This window comes from Lissotriton helveticus, chromosome 1_2 (assembly GCF_964261635.1).
Source record: "Lissotriton helveticus chromosome 1_2, aLisHel1.1, whole genome shotgun sequence".
In the NCBI taxonomy this organism is placed as follows: domain Eukaryota; kingdom Metazoa; phylum Chordata; class Amphibia; order Caudata; family Salamandridae; genus Lissotriton; species Lissotriton helveticus.
This window is the reverse complement of record NC_136058.1, coordinates 327,392,879-327,411,283: the sequence shown is the minus strand read 5'-3', so window position 1 is coordinate 327,411,283 and position 18,405 is coordinate 327,392,879. Positions and strand designations below refer to the sequence as shown.

At 37.5% G+C, this 18,405-nt stretch overlaps 5 non-coding genes across 5 annotated transcripts; all 5 read right to left on the bottom strand.

Moving 5' to 3' along the window:
• Positions 1–2,232: 2,232 nt before the first annotated feature.
• Positions 2,233–2,304, bottom strand: TRNAC-GCA (transfer RNA cysteine (anticodon GCA)). The gene has a single exon. It is a non-coding gene; the product is annotated as a tRNA-Cys (tRNA).
• A 2,091-nt stretch (positions 2,305–4,395) lies between these two features.
• TRNAC-GCA (transfer RNA cysteine (anticodon GCA)) lies at positions 4,396–4,467 on the bottom strand. Its single transcript has one exon. It is a non-coding gene; the product is annotated as a tRNA-Cys (tRNA).
• Positions 4,468–6,819: 2,352 nt separating this feature from the next.
• On the bottom strand, positions 6,820–6,891 carry TRNAC-GCA (transfer RNA cysteine (anticodon GCA)). Its single transcript has one exon. It is a non-coding gene; the product is annotated as a tRNA-Cys (tRNA).
• Positions 6,892–13,313: 6,422 nt separating this feature from the next.
• Positions 13,314–13,385, bottom strand: TRNAC-GCA (transfer RNA cysteine (anticodon GCA)). The gene has a single exon. It is a non-coding gene; the product is annotated as a tRNA-Cys (tRNA).
• A 3,179-nt stretch (positions 13,386–16,564) lies between these two features.
• On the bottom strand, positions 16,565–16,636 carry TRNAC-GCA (transfer RNA cysteine (anticodon GCA)). Its single transcript has one exon. It is a non-coding gene; the product is annotated as a tRNA-Cys (tRNA).
• Between the last annotated feature and the right edge of the window lie 1,769 nt (positions 16,637–18,405).

Genomic DNA, 18,405 nt, shown 5'->3' with positions numbered 1-18,405 from the left:
CAAAGATGATCAAAATGGAATTGATAAAAAGTCCCAATTACAAACAACAGAATCAAAATAGGGTGAGGGGACAGCAGGATTTGAACCAGGGACCTCTTGATCTGCAGTCAATATAGCTCTACCACTGAGCTATATCCCCAGCTTTACAGTAAAAGCAGAATGACAAAATGTCAGTACATCATGAAAGAGTGAGTGGATCATACTAAGTTGTTCCGGAAAGTACAACCTTGAAACTGTGGAACAGGAGAAATAGTCCTTAATAATATTTATTAAAGGAAAACTAGATCATTTAAAAAACAGATATTTGTTTCATTGTTATTTTATTTGAATAGGCAGTGGTACATAGAACCAATGCCTCTACATACAATGATTGTTTTGAAACATTCTTAAAGGGGAAGAGGTTTTTACGGGACACCTTATCATTTGAGGATTGGGTACCACAATCAAGGAGATGGTGATGAAGTATGATTGTTTTGGCCAAATTATGGTGGAAAAACATTTCTACGTACTACTACAATTCGGTATTTGGAAGGTACACCCAAACACCCCTTTTGAATACCTTCCATTTAATACATCAGAAAAAACCATTTTGCGTTTGCAAATGGCCTGATTCTTCAGACCAGCCTTCTTGCAACTGCAATGATAGTTCGTACATCTTGCACGTAGGCAGAGCTTTTAAGGAGAAATTAAATAGTTCCTACGTTGCACAAAAATGAAGTGCTTCAAACAAACACATACTTTGCATGCACAGAGAAGAGGTGGAATATATGTAAGACTGAAGACACAGGTGAAATGAGAAATAGATTGACTGCTTCGCTGCCAAGTTTTTTACGCCATTTCTTCAGTGCAATACAAGAAAGCACCAAACAGTATAACAAAGTTGTCAATTGGTTTCATAGTCCATTCCCTTTGTTTAGTGCTGTGAAAGGAAGAGCCGGATTCCAAAATTGATCAATGATGTTTCAGAAATTTCCCAAAGGAAATACCAAGCCGAGTGTTAATAACTGCATTTACTCACAGGCTTTGAGCAGGAAACACTGAAATTCTATAAAAGTGCAATATCCAAGGGAACACTGACTCTGTCAAAGATGATCAAAATGGAATTGATGAAAAGTCCCAATTACAAACAACAGAATCAAAATAGGGTGAGGGGACAGCAGGATTTGAACCAGGGACCTCTTGATCTGCAGTCAATATAGCTCTACCACCGAGCTATATCCCCAGCTTTACAGTAAAATCAGAATGACAAAATGTCAGTACATCATGAAAGAGTGAGTGGATCATACTAAGTTGTTCCGGAAAGTACAACCTTGAAACTGTGGAACAGGAGAAATAGTCCTTAATAATATTTGTTAAAGGAAAACTAGATCATTTAAAAAACAGATATTTGTTTCATTGTTATTTTATTTGAATAGGCAGTGGTACATAGAACCAATGCCTCTACATACAATGATTGTTTTGAAACATTCTTAAAGGGGAAGAGGTTTTTACGGGACACCTTATCATTTGAGGATTGGTTACCACAATCACTGAGATGGTGATGAAGTATGATTGTTTTGGGCCAAATTATGGTGGAAAAACATTTCTATGTACCACTACAATTCGGTATTTGGAAGGTACACCCAAACACCCCTTTCGAATACCTTCCATTTAATACATCAGAAAAAGCCATTTTGCGTTTGCAAATGGCCTGATTCTTCAGACCAGCCTTATTGCAACTGCAATGATAGTTTGTGCATCTTGCACGTAGGCAGAGCTTTTAAGTAGAAATTAAATAGTTCCTACGTTGCACAAAAATGAAGTGCTTCAAACAAACACATACTTTGCATGCACAGAGAAGAGGTGGAATATATGTAAGACTGAAGACACAGGTGAAATGAGAAATAGATTGACTGCTTCGCTGCCAAGTTTTATACGCCATTTCTCCAGTGCAATACACGAAAGCACCAAACAGTATAACAAAGTTGTCAATTGGTTTCATAGTCCATTCCCTTAGTTTAGTGCTGTGAAAGGAAGAGCCGAATTCCAAAATTGATCAATGATGTTTCAGAAATTTCCCAAAGGGAATACCAAGCTGAGTGTTAAAAACTGCATTTACTCACAGGTTTTGAGCAGGAAACACTGAAATGCTATTAAAGTGCAATATCCAAGGGAACACTGACTCTGTCAAAGATGATCCAAATGGAATTGATGAAAAGTTCCAATTACAAAAAACAGAATCAAAATAGGGTGAGGGGACACCCGGATTTGAACCAGGGACCTCTTGATCTGCAGTCAAATGCTCTACCACTGAGCTATATCCCCAACTTTTCAGTAAAATCAGAATGACAAAATATCAGTACATCATGAAAGAGTGTGAGGATCATACTAAGTTCTGCCAGAAAGTACAACATTGAAACTTAGAACAGGAGAAGTAGTCCTTAATATTATTTATTAAAGGAAAACTGGATCATTTAAAAAACAGATATTTGTTTCATTGTTATTTTATTTGAATAGGCAGTCGTACATAGGACCAATGCCCCTACATACAATGATTGTTTTGAAACATTCTTAAAGGGGAAGAGGTGTTTATGGGACACCTTATCATTTGAGGATTGGTTACCACAATCACTGAGATTGTAATCAAGTATGATTGTTTTGGGCCAAATTATGGTGGAAAAACATTTCTACGTACCACTACAATTCGGTATTTGGAAGGTACACCCAAACACCCCTTTCGAATAACTTCCATTTAATACATCAGAAAAAGCCATTTTGCATTTGTAAATGGCCTGATTCTTCAGACCATCCTTCTTGCAACTGCAATGATAGTTTGTACATCTTGCAAGTAGGCAGAGCTTTTAAGGAGAAATTAAATAGTTCCTACGTTGCACAAAAATGAAGTGCTTCAAACAAACACATACTTTGCATGCACTGAGAAGAGGTGGAATATATGTAAGACTGAAGACACAGGTGAAATGAGAAATAGATTGACTGCTTCGCCGCCAAGTTTTATACGCAATTTCTTCAGTGCAATACAAGAAAGCACCAAACAGTATAACAAAGTTGTCAATTGGTTTCATAGTCCATTCCCTTTGTTTACTGCTGTGAAAGGAAGAGCCGAATTCCAAAATTGATCAATGATGTTTCAGAAATTTCCCAAAGGGAATACCAAGCTGAGTGTTAAAAACTGCATTTACTCACAGGTTTTGAGAAGCAAACACTGTAATGCCATTAAAGTGCAATATCCAAGGGAACACTGACTCAGTCCAAGATGATCCAAATGGAATTGATGGAGAGTCCCAATTACAAACAACAGAATCAAAATAGGGTGAGGGGACACCAGGATTTGTACCAGGGACCTCTTGATCTGCAGTTAAATGCTCTACCACTGAGCTATATCCCCAGCTTTTCAGTAAAATCAGAATGACAAAATATCAGTACATCATGAAAGAGTGTGAGGATCATACTAAGTTGTGCCAGAAAGTACAACCTTGAAACTGTGGAACAGGAGAAGTAGTCCTTAATATTATTTATTAAAGGAAAACTGGATCATTTAAAAAACAGATATTTGCTTCATTGTTATTTTATTTGAATAGGCAGTCGTACATAGGACCAATGCCTCTACATACAATGATTGTTTTGAAACATTCTTAAAGGGGAAGAGGTTTTTACGGGACACCTTATCATTTGAGGATTCGTTACCACAATCACTGAGATGGTGATAAAGTATGATTGTTTTGGGCCAAATTATGGTGGAAAAGCATTTCTACGTACCACTACAATTCGGTATTTGGAAGGTACACCCAAACACCCCTTTCAAATAACTTCCATTTAATACATCAGAAAAAGCCATTTTGCGTTTGCAAATGGCCTGATTCTTCAGACCTGCCTTCTTGCAACTGCAATGATAGTTCGTACATCTTGCAAGTAGGCAGAGCTTTTCAGGAGAAATTAAATAGTTCCTACGTTGCACAAAAATGAAGTGCTTCAAGCAAACACATACTTTGCATGCACAGAGAAGAGGTGGAATATATGTAAGACTGAAGACACAGGTGAAATGAGAAATAGATTGACTGCTTCGCTGCCAAGTTTTATACGCAATCTCTTCAGTGCAATACAAGAAAGCACCAAACAGTATAACAAAGTTGTCAATTGGTTTCATAGTCCATTCCCTTTGTTTAGTGCTGTGAAAGGAAGAGCCGAATTCCAAAATTGATCAATGATGTTTCAGAAATTTCCCAAAGGGAATACCAAGCCGAGTGTTAAAAACTGCATTTACTCACAGGTTTTGAGCAGGAAACACTGAAATGCTATTAAAGTGAAATATCCAAGGGAACACTGACTCTGTCAAAGATGATCCAAATGGAATTGATGAAAATTCCCAATTACAAACAACAGAATCAAAATAGGGTGAAGGGACACCCGGATTTGAACCAGGGACCCCTTGATCTGCAGTCAAATGCTCTACCACTGAGCTATATCCCCAACTTTTCAGTAAAATCAGAATGACAAAATATCAGTACATCATGAAAGAGTGTGAGGATCATACTAAGTTCTGCCAGAAAGTACAACCTTGAAACTTAGAACAGGAGAAGTAGTCCTTAATATTATTTATTAAAGGAAAACTGGATCATTTAAAAAACAGATATTTGTTTCATTGTTATTTTATTTGAATAGGCAGTCGTACATAGGACCAATGCCCCTACATACAATGATTGTTTTGAAACATTCTTAAAGGGGAAGAGGTTTTCATGGGACACCTTATCATTTGAGGATTGGTTACCACAATCACTGAGATTGTGATGAAGTATGATTGTTTTGGGCCAAATTATGGTGGAAAAACATTTCTACGTACCACTACAATTCGGTATTTGGAAGGTACACCCAAACACCCCTTTCGAATAACTTCCATTTAATACATCAGAAAAAGCCATTTTGCGTTTGTAAATGGCCTGATTCTTCAGACCAGCCTTCTTGCAACTGCAATGATAGTTCGTGCATCTTGCAAGTAGGCAGAGCTTTTAAGGAGAAATTAAATAGTTCCTACATTGCACAAAAATGAAGTGCTTCAAACAAACACATACTTTGCATGCACTGAGAAGAGGTGGAATATATGTAAGACTGAAGACACAGGTGAAATGAGAAATAGATTGACTGCTTCGCTGCCAAGTTTTATACGCAATTTCTTCAGTGCAATACAAGGAAGCACCAAACAGTATAACAAAGTTGTCAATTGGTTTCATAGTCCATTCCCTTTGTTTAGTGCTGTGAAAGGAAGAGCCGGATTCCAAAATTGATCAATGATGTTTCAGAAATTTTCCAAAGGGAATACCAAGCCGAGTGTTAAAAACTGCATTTACTCACAGGCTTTGAGCAGGAAACACTGAAATTCTATTAAAGTGCAATATCCAAGGGAACACTGACTCTGTCAAAGATGATCCAAATGGAATTGATGAAAAGTCCCAATTACAAACAACAGAATCAAAAAAGGGGGAGGGGACACCCAGATTTGAACCAGGGACCTCGTGATCTGCAGTCAAATGCTCTACCACTGAGCTATATCCCCAGCTTTTCAGAAGAATCAGAATGACAAAATATCAGTACATCATGAAAGAGTGTGAGGATCATACTAAGTTGTGCCAGAAAGTACAACCTTGAAACTGTGGAACAGGAGAAGTAGTCCTTAATATGATTTATTAAAGGAAAACTGGATCATTTAAAAAACAGATATTTGCTTCATTGTTATTTTATTTGAATAGGCAGTCGTACATAGGACCAATGCCTCTACATACAATGATTGTTTTGAAACATTCTTAAAGGGGAAGAGGTTTTTACGGGACACCTTATCATTTGAGGATTGGTTACCACAATCACTGAGATGGTGATGAAGTATGATTGTTTTGGGCCAAATTATGGTGGAAAAACATTTCTACGTACCACTGCAATTCGGTATTTGGAAGGTACACCCAAACACCCCTTTCGAATACCTTCCATTTAAGACATCAGAAAAAGCCATTTTGCGTTTGCAAATGGCCTGATTCTTCAGACCAGCCTTCTTGCAACTGCAATGATAGTTCGTACATCTTGCAAGTAGGCAGAGCTTTTAAGGAGAAATTAAATAGTTCCTACGTTGCACAAAAATGAAGTGCTTCAAACAAACACATACTTTGCATGCACAGAGAAGAGGTGGAATATATGTAAGACTGAAGACACAGGTGAAATGAGAAATAGATTGACTGCTTCGCCGCCAAGTTTTATACGCCATTTCTTCAGTGCAATACAAGAAAGCACCAAACAGTATAACAAAGTTGTCAATTGGTTTCATAGTCCATTCCCTTTGTTCATTGCTGTGAAAGGAAGAGCCGAATTCCAAAATTGATCAATGATGTTTCAGAAATTTCCCAAAGGGAATACCAAGCCGAGTGTTAAAAACTGCATTTACTCACAGGTTTTGAGAAGCAAACACTGTAATGCCATTAAAGTGCAATATCCAAGGGAACATAGGGCCCGATTCACAGAACTAATTTAAGACAAAATCCTAAACTTACTACTTTTGGTATTCACAGAAGTTAGGATTTTGTCTTAAGACAGACTTAAGACAGACTTAAGACAGACTTAAGTTAGGATTTTGTCTTAAGTTTGTCTTAAGTCTGTCTTAAGTTTGTCTTAAGACAAACTTAAGGCAAAAATCCTAACTTCTGTGAATACCAAAAGTAGTAAGTTTAGGATTTTGTCTTAAGTTAGTTCCGTGAATCGGGCCCACTGACTCTGTCAAAGATGATCCAAATGGAACTGATGGAAAGTCCCAATTACAAACATCAGAATCAAAATAGGGTGAGGGGACACCAGGATTTGAACCAGGGACCTCTTGATCTGCAGTCAAATGCTCTACCACTGAGCTATATCCCCAGGATTTCAGTAAAATCAGAATGACAAAATATCAGTACATCATGAAAGAGTGTGAGGATCATACTAAGTTGCGCCAAAAAGTACAACCTTGAAACTGTGGAACAGGAGAAGTAGTCCTTAATATTATTTATTAAAGGAAAACTGGATAATTTAAAAAACAGATATTTGTTTCATTGTTATTTTATTTGAATAGGCAGTCGTACATAGGACCAATGCCTCTACATACAATGATTGTTTTGAAACATTCTTAAAGGGGAAGAGGTTTTTACGGGACACCTTATCATTTGAGGATTGGTTACCACAATCACTGAGATAGTGATGAAGTATGATTGTTTTGGGCCAAATTATGGTGGAAAAACATTTCTACGTACCACTACAATTCGGTATTTGGAAGGTACACCCAAACACCCCTTTCGAATAACTTCCATTTAATACATCAGAAAAAGCCATTTTGCGTTTGCAAATGGCCTGATTCTTCCGACCAGCCTTCTTGCAACTGCAATGATAGTTCGTACATCTTGCAAGTAGGCAGAGCTTTTAAGGAGAAATTAAATAGTTCCTACGTTACACAAAAATGAAGTGCTTCAAACAAACACATACTTTGCATGCACAGAGAAGAGGTGGAATATATGTAAGACTGAAGACACAGGTGAAATGAGAAATAGATTGACTGCTTCGCTGCCAAGTTTTATAAGCAATTTCTTCAGTGCAATACAAGAAAGCACCAAACAGTATAACAAAGTTGTCAATTGGTTTCATAGTCCATTCCCTTTGTTTAGTGCTGTGAAAGGAAGAGCCGAATTCCAAAATTGATCAATGATGTTTCAGAAATTTCCCAAAGGGAATACCAAGCCTAGTGTTAAAAACTGCATTTACTCACAGGCTTTGAGCAGGAAACACTGAAATGCTATTAAAGTGCAATATCCAAGGGAACACTGACTCTGTCAAAGATGATCCAAATGGAATTGATGAAAAGTCCCAATTACAAACAACAGAATCAAAATAGAGTGAGGGGACACCCGGATTAGAACCGGGGACCTCTTGATCTGCAGTCAAATGCTTTACCACTGAGCTTTATCCCCAGCTTTTCAGTGAGATCAGAATGACAAAATATCAGTACATCATGAAAGAGTGTGAGGATCATACTAAGTTGTGCCAGAAAGTACAACCTTGAAACTGTGGAACAGGAGAAGTAGTCCTTAATATTATTTATTAAAGGAAAACTGGATCATTTAAAAAACAGATTTATTTGTTTCATTGTTATTTTATTTGAATAGGCAGTGGTACATAGGACCAATGCCTCTACATACAATTATTGTTTTGAAACATTCTTAAAGGGGAAGAGGTTTTTACGGGACACCTTATCATTTGAGGATTGGATACCACAATCAAGGAGATGGTGATGAAGTATGATTGTTTTGGCCAAATTATGGTGGAAAAACATTTCTACCTACCACTACAATTCGGTATTTGGAAGGTACACCCAAACACCCCTTTCGAATACCTTCCATTTAATACATCAGAAAAAGCCATTTTGTGTTTGCAAATGGCCTGATTCTTCAGACCAGCCTTCTTGCAACTGCAATGATAGTTCGTACATCTTGCACGTAGGCAGAGCTTTTAAGGAGAAATTAAATAGTTCCTACGTTGCACAAAAATGAAGTGCTTCAAACAAACACATACTTTGCATGCACAGAGAAGAGGTGGAATATATGTAAGACTGAAGACACAGGTGAAATGAGAAATAGATTGACTGCTTCGCTGCCAAGTTTTTTACGCCATTTCTTCAGTGCAATACAAGAAAGCACCAAACAGTATAACAAAGTTGTCAATTGGTTTCATAGTCCATTCCCTTTGTTTAGTGCTGTGAAAGGAAGAGCCGGATTCCAAAATTGATCAATGATGTTTCAGAAATTTCCCAAAGGGAATACCAAGCCGAGTGTTAAAAACTGCATTTACTCACAGGCTTTGAGCAGGAAACACTGAAATGCTATTAAAGTGCAATATCCAAGGGAACACTGACTCTGTCAAAGATGATCAAAATGGAATTGATGAAAAGTCCCAATTACAAACAACAGAATCAAAATAGGGTGAGGGGACAGCAGGATTTGAACCAGGGACCTCTTGATCTGCAGTCAATATAGCTCTACCACTGAGCTATATCCCCAGCTTTACAGTAAAAACAGAATGACAAAATGTCAGTACATCATGAAAGAGTGAGTGGATCATACTAAGTTGTTCCTGAAAGTACAACCTTGAAACTGTGGAACAGGAGAAATAGTCCTTAATATTATTTATTAAAGGAAAACTAGATCATTTAAAAAACAGATATTTGTTTCATTGTTATTTTATTTGAATAGGCAGTGGTACATAGAACCAATGCCTCTACATACAATGATTGTTTTGAAACATTCTTAAAGGGGAAGAGGTTTTTACGGGACACCTTATCATTTGAGGATTGGTTACCACAATCACTGAGATGGTGATGAAGTATGATTGTTTTGGGCCAAATTATGGTGGAAAAACATTTCTATGTACCACTACAATTCGGTATTTGGAAGGTACACCCAAACACCCCTTTCGAATACCTTCCATTTAATACATCAGAAAAAGCCATTTTGCGTTTGCAAATGGCCTGATTCTTCAGACCAGCCTTCTTGCAACTGCAATGATAGTTTGTGCATCTTGCACGTAGGCAGAGCTTTTAAGGAGAAATTAAATAGTTCCTACGTTGCACAAAAATGAAGTGCTTCAAACAAACACATACTTTGCATGCACAGAGAAGAGGTGGAATATATGTAAGACTGAAGACACAGGTGAAATGAGAAATAGATTGACTGCTTCGCTGCCAAGTTTTATACGCCATTTCTCCAGTGCAATACAAGAAAGCACCAAACAGTATAACAAAGTTGTCAATTGGTTTCATAGTCCATTCCCTTTGTTTAGTGCTGTGAAAGGAAGAGCCGAATTCCAAAATTGATCAATGATGTTTCAGAAATTTCCCAAAGGGAATACCAAGCCGAGTGTTAAAAACTGCATTTACTCACAGGTTTTGAGCAGGAAACACTGAAATGCTATTAAAGTGCAATATCCAAGGGAACACTGACTCTGTCAAAGATGATCCAAATGGAATTGATGAAAATTCCCAATTACAAACAACAGAATCAAAATAGGGTGAAGGGACACCCAGATTTGAACCAGGGACCTCTTGATGTGCAGTCAAATGCTCTACCACGGAGCTATGTCCCCAGTTTTTCAGAAGAATCAGAATGACAAAATATCAGTACATCATGAAAGAGTGTGAGGATCATACTAAGTTGTGCCAGAAAGTACAACCTTGAAACTGTGGAACAGGAGAAGTAGTCCTTAATATGATTTATTAAAGGAAAACTGGATCATTTAAAAAACAGATATTTGTTTCATTGTTATTTTATTTGAATAGGCAGTCGTACATAGGACCAATGCCCCTACATACAATGATTGTTTTGAAACATTCTTAAAGGGGAAGAGGTTTTCATGGGACACCTTATCATTTGAGGATTGGTTACCACAATCACTGAGATTGTGATGAAGTATGATTGTTTTGGGCCAAATTATGGTGGAAAAACATTTCTATGTACCACTACAATTCGGTATTTGGAAGGTACACCCAAACACCCCTTTCGAATAACTTCCATTTAATACATCAGAAAAAGCCATTTTGCGTTTGTAAATGGCCTGATTCTTCGGACCAGCCTTCTTGCAACTGCAATGATAGTTCGTACATTTTGCAAGTAGGCAGAGCTTTTAAGGAGAAATTAAATAGTTCCTACATTGCACAAAAATGAAGTGCTTCAAACAAACACATACTTTGCATGCACTGAGAAGAGGTGGAATATATGTAAGACTGAAGACACAGGTGTAATGAGAAATAGATTGACTGCTTCGCTGCCAAGTTTTATACGCAATTTCTTCAGTGCAATACAAGGAAGCACCAAACAGTATAACAAAGTTGTCAATTGGTTTCATAGTCCATTCCCTTTGTTTAGTGCTGTGAAAGGAAGAGTCGAATTCCAAAATTGATCAATGATGTTTCAGAAATTTCCCAAAGGGAATACCAAGCCGAGTGTTAAAAACTGCATTTACTCAGAGGTTTTGAGCAGGAAACACTGAAATGCTATTAAAGTGCAATATCCAAGGGAACACTGACTCTGTCAAAAATGATCCAAATGGAATTGATGAAAAATCCCAATTACAAACAACAGAATCAAAAAAGGGTGAGGAGACACCCAGATTTGAACCAGGGACCTCTTGATCTGCAGTCAAATGCTCTACCACGGAGCTATATCCCCAGCTTTTCAGAAGAATCAGAATGACAAAATATCAGTACATCATGAAAGAGTGTGAGGATCATACTAAGTTGTGCCAGAAAGTACAACCTTGAAACTGTGGAACAGGAGAAGTAGTCCTTAATATGATTTATTAAAGGAAAACTGGATCAATTAAAAAACAGATATTTGTTTCATTGTTATTTTATTTGAATAGGCAGTCGTACATAGGACCAATGCCTCTACATACAATGATTGTTTTGAAACATTCTTAAAGGGGAAGAGGTTTTTACGGGACACCTTATCATATGAGGATTGGTTACCACAATCACTGAGATGGTGATGAAGTATGATTGTTTTGGGCCAAATTATGGTGGAAAAACATTTCTACGTACCACTGCAATTCGGTATTTGGAAGGTACACCCAAACACCCCTTTCGAATACCTTCCATTTAATACATCAGAAAAAGCCATTTTGCGTTTGCAAATGGCCTGATTCTTCAGACCAGCCTTCTTGCAACTGCAATGATAGTTCGTACATCTTGCAAGTAGGCAGAGCTTTTAAGGAGAAATTAAATAGTTCCTACGTTGCACAAAAATGAAGTGCTTCAAACAAACACATACTTTGCATGCACAGAGAAGAGGTGGAATATATGTAAGACTGAAGACACAGGTGAAATGAGAAATAGATTGACTGCTTCGCTGCCAAGTTTTATACGCAATTTCTTCAGTGCAATACAAGAAAGCACCAAACAGTATAACAAAGTTGTCAATTGGTTTCATAGTCCATTCCCTTTGTTTAGTGCTGTGAAAGGAAGAGCCGAATTCCAAAATTGATCAATGATGTTTCAGAAATTTCCCAAAGGGAATACCAAGCCGAGTGTTAAAAACTGCATTTACTCACAGGTTTTGAGAAGCAAACACTGTAATGCCATTAAAGTGCAATATCCAAGGGAACACTGACTCTGTCAAAGATGATCCAAATGGAATTGATGGAAAGTCCCAATTACAAACAACAGAATCAAAATAGGGTGAGGGGACACCAGGATTTGAACCAGGGACCTCTTGATCTGCAGTCAAATGCTCTACCATGGAGCTATATCCCCAGGTTTACAGAAAAATCAGAATGACAAAACATCAGTGCATCATGAATGAGTGAGAGGATCATACTAAGTTGTTCCGGAAAGTACAACCTTGAAACTGTGGAACAGGAGAAGTAGTCCTTAATATTATTTATTGAAGGAAAACTGGATCATTTAAAAAACAGATATTTGTTTCATTGTTATTTTATTTGAATAGGCAGTGGTACATAGGACCAATGCCTCTACATACAATGATTGATTTGAAACATTCTTAAAGGGGAAGAGGTTTTTACGGGACACCTTATCATTTGAGGATTGGTTACCACAATCACGGAGATGGTGATGAAGTATGATTGTTTTGGGCCAAATTATGGAGGAAAAAAATTTCTACGTACCACTACAATTCGGTATGTGGAAGGTACACCCAAACACCCCTTTCGAATACCTTCCATTTAATACATCAGAAAAAGCCATTTGCGTTTGCAAATGGCCTGATTCTTCAGACCAGCCTTCTTGCAACTGCAATGATAGTTCGTACATCTTGCACGTAGGCAGAGCTTTTAAGGAGAAATTAAATAGTTCCTACGTTGCACAAAAATGAAGGGCTTCAAACAAACACATACTTTGCATGCACAGAGAAGAGGTGGAATATATGTAAGACTGAAGACACAGGTGAAATGAGAAATAGATTGACTGCTTCGCTGCCAAGTTTTATACGCCATTTCTTCAGTGCAATACAAGAAAGCACCAAACAGTATAACAAAGTTGTCAATTGGTTTCATAGTCCATTCCCTTTGTTTAGTGCTGTGAAAGGAAGAGCCGAATTCCAAAATTGATCAATGATGTTTCAGAAATTTCCCAAAGGGAATACCAAGCCGAGTGTTAAAAACTGCATTTACTCACAGGTTTTGAGAAGCAAACACTCTAATGCCATTAAAGTGCAATATCCAAGGGAACACTGACTCTGTCAAAGATGATCCAAATGGAATTGATGGAAAGTCCCAATTACAAACAACAGAATCAAAATAGAGTGAGGGGACACCTGGATTAGAACCAGGGACCTCTTGATCTGCAGTCAAATGCTCTACCACTGAGCTATATCCCCAGCTTTTCAGTGAAATCAGAATGACAAAATATCAGTACATCATGAAAGAGTGTGAGGATCATACTAAGTTGTGCCAGTAAGTACAACCTTGAAACTGTGGAACAGGAGAAGTAGTCCTTAATATTATATATTAAAGGAAAACTGGATCATTTAAAAAACAGATTTATTTGTTTCATTGTTATTTTATTTGAATAGGCAGTGGTACATAGGACCAATGCCTCTACATACAATGATTGTTTTGAAACATTCTTAAAGGGGAAGAGGTTTTTACGGGACACCTTATCATTTGAGGATTGGTTACCACAATCAAGGAGATGGTGATGAAGTATGATTGTTCTGGCCAAATTATGGTGGAAAAACATTTCTACGTACTACTACAATTCGGTATTTGGAAGGTACACCCAAACACCCCTTTTGAATACCTTCCATTTAATACATCAGAAAAAACCATTTTGCGTTTGCAAATGGCCTGATTCTTCAGACCAGCCTTCTTGCAACTGCAATGATAGTTCGTACATCTTGCACGTAGGCAGAGCTTTTAAGGAGAAATTAAATAGTTCCTACGTTGCACAAAAATGAAGTGCTTCAAACAAACACATACTTTGCATGCACAGAGAAGAGGTGGAATATATGTAAGACTGAAGACACAGGTGAAATGAGAAATAGATTGACTGCTTCGCTGCCAAGTTTTTTACGCCATTTCTTCAGTGCAATACAAGAAAGCACCAAACAGTATAACAAAGTTGTCAATTGGTTTCATAGTCCATTCCCTTTGTTTAGTGCTGTGAAAGGAAGAGCCGGATTCCAAAATTGATCAATGATGTTTCAGAAATTTCCCAAAGGGAATACCAAGCCGAGTGTTAAAAACTGCATTTACTCACAGGCTTTGAGCAGGAAACACTGAAATGCTATTAAAGTGCAATATCCAAGGGAACACTGACTCTGTCAAAGATGATCAAAATGGAATTGATGAAAAGTCCCAATTACAAACAACAGAATCAAAATAGGGTGAGGGGACAGCAGGATTTGAACCAGGTACCTCTTGATCTGCAGTCAATATAGCTCTACCACTGAGCTATATCCCCAGCTTTACAGTAAAAACAGAATGACAAAATGTCAGTACATCATGAAAGAGTGAGTGGATCATACTAAGTTGTTCCGGTAAGTACAACCTTGAAACTGTGGAACAGGAGAAATAGTCCTTAATATTATTTATTAAAGGAAAACTAGATCATTTAAAAAACAGATATTTGTTTCATTGTTATTTTATTTGAATAGGCAGTGGTACATAGAACCAATGCCTCTACATACAATGATTGTTTTGAAACATTCTTAAAGGGGAAGAGGTTTTTACGGGACACCTTATCATTTGAGGATTGGTTACCACAATCACTGAGATGGTGATGAAGTATGATTGTTTTGGGCCAAATTATGGTGGAAAAACATTTCTATGTACCACTACAATTCGGTATTTGGAAGGTACACCCAAACACCCCTTTTGAATACCTTCCATTTAATACATCAGAAAAAGCCATTTTGCGTTTGCAAATGGCCTGATTCTTCAGACCAGCCTTCTTGCAACTGCAATGATAGTTTGTGCATCTTGCACGTAGGCAGAGCTTTTAAGGAGAAATTAAATAGTTCCTACGTTGCACAAAAATGAAGTGCTTCAAACAAACACATACTTTGCATGCACAGAGAAGAGGTGGAATATATGTAAGACTGAAGACACAGGTGAAATGAGAAATAGATTGACTGCTTCGCTGCCAAGTTTTTTATGCCATTTCTTCAGTGCAATACAAGAAAGCACCAAACAGTATAACAAAGTTGTCAATTGGTTTCATAGTCCATTCCCTTTGTTTAGTGCTGTGAAAGGAAGAGCCGGATTCCAAAATTGATCAATGATGTTTCAGAAATTTCCCAAAGGGAATACCAAGCCGAGTGTTAAAAACTGCATTTCCTCACAGGCTTTGAGCAGGAAACACTGAAATGGTATTAAAGTGCAATATCCAAGGGAACACTGACTCTGTCAAAGATGATCAAAATGGAATTGATGAAAAGTCCAAATTACAAACAACAGAATCAAAAGAGGGTGAGGGGACAGCAGGATTTGAACCAAGGACATCTTGATCTGCAGTCTATATAGCTCTACCACTGAGCTATATCCCCAGCTTTACAGTAAAATCAGAATGACAAAATGTCAGTACATCATGAAAGAGTGAGTGGATCATACTAAGTTGTTCCGGAAAGTACAACCTTGAAACTGTGGAACAGGAGAAATAGTCCTTAATAATATTTATTAAAGGAAAACTAGATCATTTAAAAAACAGATATTTGTTTCATTGTTATTTTATTTGAATAGGCAGTGGTACATAGAACCAATGCCTCTACATACAATGATTGTTTTGAAACATTCTTAAAGGGGAAGAGGTTTTTACGGGACACCTTATTATTTGATGATTGGTTACCACAATCACTGAGATGGTGATGAAGTATGATTGTTTTGGGCCAAATTATGGTGGAAAAACATTTCTATGTACCACTACAATTCAGTATTTGGAAGGTACACCCAAACACCCCTTTCGAATACCTTCCATTTAATACATCAGAAAAAGCCATTTTGCGTTTGCAAATGGCCTGATTCTTCAGACCAGCCTTCTTGCAACTGCAATGATAGTTTGTGCATCTTGCACGTAGGCAGAGCTTTTAAGGAGAAATTAAATAGTTCCTACGTTGCACAAAAATGAAGGGCTTCAAACAAACACATACTTTGCATGCACAGAGAAGAGGTGGAATATATGTAAGACTGAAGACACAGGTGAAATGAGAAATAGATTGACTGCTTCGCTGCCAAGTTTTATACGCCATTTCTTCAGTGCAATACAAGAAAGCACCAAACAGTATAACAAAGTTGTCAATTGGTTTCATAGTCCATTCCCTTTGTTTAGTGCTGTGAAAGGAAGAGCCGAATTCCAAAATTGATCAATGATGTTTCAGAAATTTCCCAAAGGGAATACCAAGCCGAGTGTTAAAAACTGCATTTACTCACAGGTTTTGAGAAGCAAACACTCTAATGCCATTAAAGTGCAATATCCAAGGGAACACTGACTCTGTCAAAGATGATCCAAATGGAATTGATGGAAAGTCCCAATTACAAACAACAGAATCAAAATAGAGTGAGGGGACACCTGGATTAGAACCAGGGACCTCTTGATCTGCAGTCAAATGCTCTACCACTGAGCTATATCCCCAGCTTTTCAGTGAAATCAGAATGACAAAATATCAGTACATCATGAAAGAGTGTGAGGATCATACTAAGTTGTGCCAGTAAGTACAACCTTGAAACTGTGGAACAGGAGAAGTAGTCCTTAATATTATATATTAAAGGAAAACTGGATCATTTAAAAAACAGATTTATTTGTTTCATTGTTATTTTATTTGAATAGGCAGTGGTACATAGGACCAATGCCTCTACATACAATGATTGTTTTGAAACATTCTTAAAGGGGAAGAGGTTTTTACGGGACACCTTATCATTTGAGGATTGGTTACCACAATCAAGGAGATGGTGATGAAGTATGATTGTTCTGGCCAAATTATGGTGGAAAAACATTTCTACGTACTACTACAATTCGGTATTTGGAAGGTACACCCAAACACCCCTTTTGAATACCTTCCATTTAATACATCAGAAAAAGCCATTTTGCGTTTGCAAATGGCCTGATTCTTCAGACCAGCCTTCTTGCAACTGCAATGATAGTTCGTACATCTTGCACGTAGGCAGAGCTTTTAAGGAGAAATTAAATAGTTCCTACATTGCACAAAAATGAAGTGCTTCAAACAAACACATACTTTGCATGCACAGAGAAGAGGTGGAATATATGTAAGACTGAAGACACAGGTGAAATGAGAAATAGATTGACTGCTTCGCTGCCAAGTTTTTTACGCCATTTCTTCAGTGCAATACAAGAAAGCACCAAACAGTATAACAAAGTTGTCAATTGGTTTCATAGTCCATTCCCTTTGTTTAGTGCTGTGAAAGGAAGAGCCGGATTCCAAAATTGATCAATGATGTTTCAGAAATTTCCCAAAGGGAATACCAAGCCGAGTGTTAAAAACTGCATTTACTCACAGGCTTTGAGCAGGAAACACTGAAATGCTATTAAAGTGCAATATCCAAGGGAACACTGACTCTGTCAAAGATGATCAAAATGGAATTGATGAAAAGTCCCAATTACAAACAACAGAATCAAAATAGGGTGAGGGGACAGCAGGATTTGAACCAGGGACCTCTTGATCTGCAGTCAATATAGCTCTACCACTGAGCTATATCCCCAACTTTACAGTAAAAACAGAATGACAAAATGTCAGTACATCATGAAAGAGTGAGTGGATCATACTAAGTTGTTCCGAAAAGTACAACCTTGAAACTGTGGAACAGGAGAAATAGTCCTTAATATTATTTATTAAAGGAAAACTAGATCATTTAAAAAACAGATATTTGTTTCATTGTTATTTTATTTGAATAGGCAGTGGTACATAGAACCAATGCCTCTACATACAATGATTGTTTTGAAACATTCTTAAAGGGGAAGAGGTTTTTACGGGACACCTTATCATTTGAGGAATGGTTACCACAATCACTGAGATGGTGATGAAGTATGATTGTTTTGGGCCAAATTATGGTGGAAAAACATTTCTATGTACCACTACAATTCGGTATTTGGAAGGTACACCCAAACACCCCTTTTAAATACCTTCCATTTAATACATCAGAAAAAGCCATTTTGCGTTTGCAAATGGCCTGATTCTTCAGACCAGCCTTCTTGCAACTGCAATGATAGTTTGTGCATCTTGCACGTAGGCAGAGCTTTTAAGGAGAAATTAAATAGTTCCTACGTTGCACAAAAATGAAGTGCTTCAAACAAACACATACTTTGCATGCACAGAGAAGAGGTGGAATATATGTAAGACTGAAGACACAGGTGAAATGAGAAATAGATTGACTGCTTCGCTGCCA